Source organism: Lacerta agilis, chromosome 15, assembly GCF_009819535.1.
Source record: "Lacerta agilis isolate rLacAgi1 chromosome 15, rLacAgi1.pri, whole genome shotgun sequence".
Taxonomy (NCBI): domain Eukaryota; kingdom Metazoa; phylum Chordata; class Lepidosauria; order Squamata; family Lacertidae; genus Lacerta; species Lacerta agilis.
Window position 1 is genome coordinate 6,762,674 of NC_046326.1, and position 6,349 is coordinate 6,769,022.

The following is a 6,349-nucleotide window of genomic DNA, read 5'->3' on the forward strand; positions in this document are numbered from 1 at the left end:
GCCATTCAAAGGCATTCCATAACCTCTTGCCAGTCGAGTGGGTAGCTACTGAGGAGAAGGTATTCGTGGAAGGAAAGCTTGTGCAAGTTATTCTAAAAAGAAAAGAAAAGAAAAATCAATTCGTCATGCTAATCCGTTGCAGTAAGCATAATGGAGTCGCCACCCTGAAAACTTATCATGGTATAGGTTTTCGTGGACTAGAAAGCTTGTGCCCAGGTTAGCCAATATGGTGCCCTTCAGATGTTGTTGGACTCCCCACTTCCATTATCTTTGACCACTGGCCATCCTGGCAGCGGCTGATGGGAGTTGGTATCCATCAACATCTGCTGGACACCGTTGGCTATCCTTGGCTTTTGCTGTAATGCATCTGTTTGTCCTTCAAGTGCCACAAGGCTCTCTGCATTATGATGATGACAGCGATGATTAAAAAGGCATTTCCGGATTTTTCAGTTTTAAAATAATGATTAAGAAGATTTTGGAATACAGCAGAATGATAGGCTAACAGACTATGCTTGAGAGAGGACAGGCACCTTGTCATGTACTCTTTATGCCAACCACAGGTAACATCACTTAGCTTGCTTTATATATGATTGGGACAGGCAGGTGAATAAATAAGTATGGTTACCCCCTCATAAATCAGTTTGCCCTCTGGGTTTTCTCATAAGGCAAACGCATTTGGAGATGGGGGAGACACTGCAGGTCAGTACTGGCAGGTTGAAGAATAACCTGTTCCTTCCCCCACCTGAGGGTTCCCTCATAGGGTAGTTCCTTGTCGGGGGCATGGAATTTGTGGACCTCCATATTTTGTTGGGTATAAACTCCCATCACACCTGCCACACTACCCTGGGGAGGCATGGGTTCCACAACCCTGCCCTATGTCACTTAAAAATGTTTTCTCACAGGCTGAGCTATGAAACCATCATTTCCTCAAAGCAGGGGAGAGTTGGCAGGAGCAAGAAGAGTTAAGCACTCCCTCTGGCAATTCTTCCCTTCAAGTTCAAGTACGACGAGAGTTGGCAGGTGCTGTAGGGGTTAAGCGCAGGCAATTAAGCAAGTACAAATTACATCCGAGGTGTATTTGAAATGAGCCTGGGCAGGTAGAGGAGTGGTTCCAGCACTCTGGTTGATCCTTGCCTGCAAATACAAATTACAGCAGAGAGGCATTTTGCAGAGGAAAAATTGGCAGGCACAGGAAAAGAAGAGGAGTTTGGATTTGATATCCCGCTTTTCACTACCCAAAGGAGTCTCAAAGCGGCTAACATTCTCCTTTCCCTTCCTCCCCCACAACAAACACTCTGTGAGGTGAGTGGGGCTGAGAGACTCCAGAGAAGTGTGACTAGCCCAAGGTCACCCAGCAGCTGCATGTGGAGGAGCGGAGACGTGAACCCGGTTCACCAGATTACGAGTCTACCACTCTTAACCACTACACCACACTGGCTCCTCCCTCCTGCTGATACTCCCTTACAGGTGCCACGTGTGGGAACACAGGTTTGTAGCACAGTATATGGGCTTCCTGAGATGACATGGAGTTCCATCCTGAGAGTCATTGTCCAGGAAGTGAATACACCATCTCAGCAACCTGTCCATAATACCTCATTGCCTCCAGGCTCTCCCTGTTCAGGACAAGTCTAATGATTTGTAGGCAAGGAGCACAGGGCACAGAAGAAGACTTTCACTGGGCACCTGCCAGGAGGGACGGGAAACAGGTGAGATCACTGTTCACTAGCCCATGTGCAAATGAGTAACTATCCTCATCCTTGAGTCAAGGAGCACCACACCCTTTAAAAGCATAACAGAACCATGAGCCAACAAACACCGAAACTCTGCGGCACACTTTCCACCTGCCTGCTCTTTCCCTGGTTTCTCTAGAAAGAACAGGACCACCTGGTGCTAAATCATCAGCAACACAATTGGAGTGGGGGGGGGGGAGAGAGAAGCAATTGATGCTCATTGTCCTTTACAACATATACCGCCCATGTTCGCTGTTTTCCTTTGGACAAAACTTGGAAATTTGACAACACATACATCGCCCACTGGAGGTTAGAGACTGTTGTTGGCAACCGATCTTGGGACAAGGCTGGAAGTTAAGCAGCACGTGCTCCAATAAACAAGTGCTCCTCTACATCCTTCCCAACACTGATCAAAGAAAAAATGTTTTAACTCAATTGTTATTTTAAACAAACAAACCCCCCAAAATACTTGTGACACCTATGGCTGGGAACAAGTGGGTGAGTGATTTGGATCAGTTTGCATTTTGATGTGAACCGACCTAATTCACACTTCCTGAAACAGTATGCAAACTAGTACACAGGTGTCCTTAGAAAGCTGCCCTTCACTGAATTTTGTCACACGTTTATTTGTTTACAGATTTTCTGCCCCACCCTTTAGCCAAAAAAAAAAAAAAAAGGCTCTCTGGGCAACTTACAAGATTGACTTCTAAGACAGTCCCTACCCTCGGGCTCATAAGACATGACACACAAGGAAAATGAGATGGGAGGATGGAGGGGAAAGCAAGTTCAAGCTCTTAAAGATGCAGTCCTTCAACCAAAAATATGTATATTAGGGGAAAGTGTGTATGAGAATCCATTCATTAATGAAAATGACAATGAAATGCACAACTGCTCTTCTAAAGCCGTCGCTACTTCCTGCGGAAGTGCATTCCATAGTTTAACTATGCACGGTGCGAAGAAGTACTTTCTTTGGTCTGTCCTAAAACTCCCACTGTTCAGCTTCTTGGGATGTCAACAAGTGTTATGGGAGAGGGAGAAAAACTTTTCTCTATCCGCTTTCTGCACACCATGATGCGTCTGTTATATCTTCTCTGAATATGCTTTTTTCTCTAAACTGAAAAGCTCCAAAGGTTGCAGCCTTTCCTCATAAGCGAACTGCTGCATCCTCTTGATAAAAGCATGCAGGATAAGGCTTTGTCTGTCAGCTACAATGGGCTATGCTTTGCCTACACTGTTGGAGGCAGTATGCCTTTGAATAGCAGTTGTTGGGAATCGCAGAAAGGGAGACCAATGTTGCGCTTGTGGGCTTCTCATAGGTATCTGGGCTGGCCACTGTGAGAACAAGATGCTGGAATAGATGGACGTTTTGCCTGATCCAGTAGGCCTCTTCTCATATTCTTTCTGGAGGCTGCATGACATTAAGGTAAAGGTAAAGGTACCCCTGACCATTAGGTCCAGTCGCGGACGACTCTGGCGTTGCGGCACTCATCTCGTTCTATAAGCCAAGGGAGCAGGCATTTGTCCACAGACAGCTTCCAGGTCATGTGGCCCGCGTGACTAAGCCGCTTCTGGTGAACCAGAGCAGCGCACAAAAACTCCGTTTACCTTCCCACCGGAGCGGTACCTATTTATCTACTTGCATTTTGACGTGCTTTCGAACTGCTAGGTGGGCAGGAGCAGGGACCGAGCAACGGGAGCTCACCACGTCACGGGGATTCGAACCACCGACCTTTTGATGGACAAGCCCTAGGCTCTGTGGTTTAGACCACAGCGCCACCCGCGTCCCCCGCATGACATTAAAGCCACATGACATCAGGATTGATAGACTCAGGATTGCATGCAGCACACAGGTGCCTTGCTGTAATGTTGCTTTGTGAATAAATCACATCCAGGGAGCACCTTCTTCCAAAACCCTACATCTCCATCCTAGCAATCCAGAGAAGGAAATTCCACTCAGCTGAAGAATGTGCTGCGTTCAGCTTTGTGCTATGCTGTATCTGTCTTGCAACATATGCAAGCAACAGAACAGTCCCATCTATAAATAACTAAGTATTCAACTGAAAAAGCTTCTCAGGCATGAAATATTGAGATAAGGTTTTCACATGTAAGACATTTTTATATAGAAGTTGGGCAGAGTGATATTATAACAGGTCCAATATTAGTGTCAACAAGTATCGTTTAATTAATCAATATACAGTGTGATTCTGCACACACAAACACACACACCGAAATCCTACTAAATCCCTTGGATGGCAAAAATGCCTGCATTTCTACTACGTAAAAAAGGTGAGAACTTCTGGTTCCCAAACTGGATTCCATCCTGTCAGCCAAATAAACATAGCTGCCAGGTCAGCTTTAGTATAAGGTTTAAATTTAGTACACATCAACAACCCATAATGATGAAACAAAGAATAAAAGCCTTGTCACCTGCTCAGTTGTGGAGCATCCAAACAATATGCCAGCAGGACCTGTTTATTTATTTTTAAAAGATTGTTGTGATGCAAAATAGAGTCTAATTTGTTTTTTGGGGGAAAACAGAAATTCAATACATCAGAATTGTCTAGAACTGGAAGCTACTCCCTCTGAGGTGGAACGACTATTATTGAATCCCAATGTAGGGCTGGGCAAGTTAATTCACTGGTATGTATAGAATGAACTCAGAGCTAGCTCTTAATCTTAGTCTGCATGTTCTAGGAAATGATGTCACCCTTTCCCCTCTGACTTACCTGTAAAAGCACAGGCAGAAATTCAACAGACACCATTTAACAGCATCAAGGAGCAATCAGAACAGCTTCACCATCTGTATTTCAGCTTGACGCTTAGGCTAGTTAAAATAAATAAATAGCCCTGCTCCTGTGCCTATCGATAGCAGCCTGACACATCACAGTTAAGCAGGCAAAATGTTCCCCATTACTTTATGACATCTCCAGGAAAAAGCTGCACGCTTGATTTCTGTGGGCTGCTGTTAAAACAAACTTCTTAGAAATGAAGCAGTGTGGATTTTCAGGCTTGGATGGTATTATAATTCTTCAAGGGTTAACTGACAACAGCAATTCTCTCTTTCTCTCAAGTTTGTCTGTGTGTTAATAATACAAGGGTCAAAACAAAATAAAAAAATCCTTCCAGTGGCACCTTAAAGACCAACTAAGTTTGTTCTTGGTATGAGCTTTCGTGTGCATGCACACTTCTTCAGATACCTTTAGAGACCAGCTAAGTTTGTTCTTGGTATGAGCTTTTCAAGGTGCTACTGGAAGGATTTTTTATTTTGCTTTGACTATGGCAGACCAACACGGCTACCTACCTGTAACTAATACAAGGGTGTTCAGCAGGGATTCCTTGCAATGGGGTTATCCCAGTCCTTAGGGCAGGGGTGGGGAGCCTTTTCTAGCCTGAGAACCACATTCTGTCCTTTCTGGGCAACCTTCCAAGGGTCCTATGGCAGTGGTGGGAGGAGCAGTAAATATAAATTTTGCCTTAGCCCTGTAGGCTAATTTCTACACACACCTCTCCATCTCCTAGTCAAGCAACCAAGGACTTATCAGTGTTCAAGGACACATTCCAGCCAGGCAAAAGCACTCAAGGAAAGTGCAAGGCAGGTCCAAGTGAGGAGTGTGGCCTAGAGAGAGCCCTTAGGGCCAGACAGAAAGGCTTGGAGCAGGGCCACATTCTCCTCCACCACCATACCTGCCCTGAGTTGCCCAACTCCTGCCTTAGGGGTTCTGTATCTTGGGGGCATGAGCTTTGTTGTAGCAGTTGTACCCCAGCTTTGAATCTGAGATATATTTAGAACGCAAGTCCTAAGAAGGATCATCATTATTATTCTTGTAAACAGCTCTGAGGTTTTCTTACTATCAAGCGAGATATAAGTGGTGGGAAATAAAATAAATAAATTCCCTAACAGCCTTCCCCCCCCCCTAAGTTGGTGGGGCAGTGAAGTTTAAAAAGCAGAGAAAGAGGTTAGGGCTTCTGCAGATTTAATAGTAAGAACCATTGCTTTCCCCGCCCTAGAAAATAGGTGCCCAGTACTCACCATGGTTGTTACAGTAAGTGTAACGCTTTTGAGCAACAACGAAACTGTGTACACTTGAGTACCCCCTGCCGGTACTGTGTAACTTGAGTACCCCCTGGGGGTCTTTTATACGACAAGAGGCTAGGCATTCGATATTAGGGATCCAACATCTGAAGTGTATCGGTTTTCAACAGGATCCTTATCCCCTTTGAACCGGTTGCTTTTTTAAAAGATGCCGTTGTTGAAAACTAGCCTCCTTTCTTTTCATATGCAAAGGAGGAATATAACAATGATCTCCCATCAGCTACTCCCATTTGTCTGTCTATATTCACCATTCATGCCTTTTTAGGAATATGCTCGCAATGACATTGCCTGCTCAAGGCAATGCTTCTTCTGCAGACTGCATCACAGCACATAACTAGACTCGCGCCCAGGTATTTTGCCCACAGTTTATAATTGTTTCGGAAAATATATTTTTTTTATTGGGAAAAAAACCCTGAAATGGGAAGGAAGACTTATGAGTCACCTTAACATGAAAATATAGAGATCACTGAGTTTAAGTGAAAACTGGACCTACAGTCTACCTGCAAGATTCCAGCCCCCAGTGCGG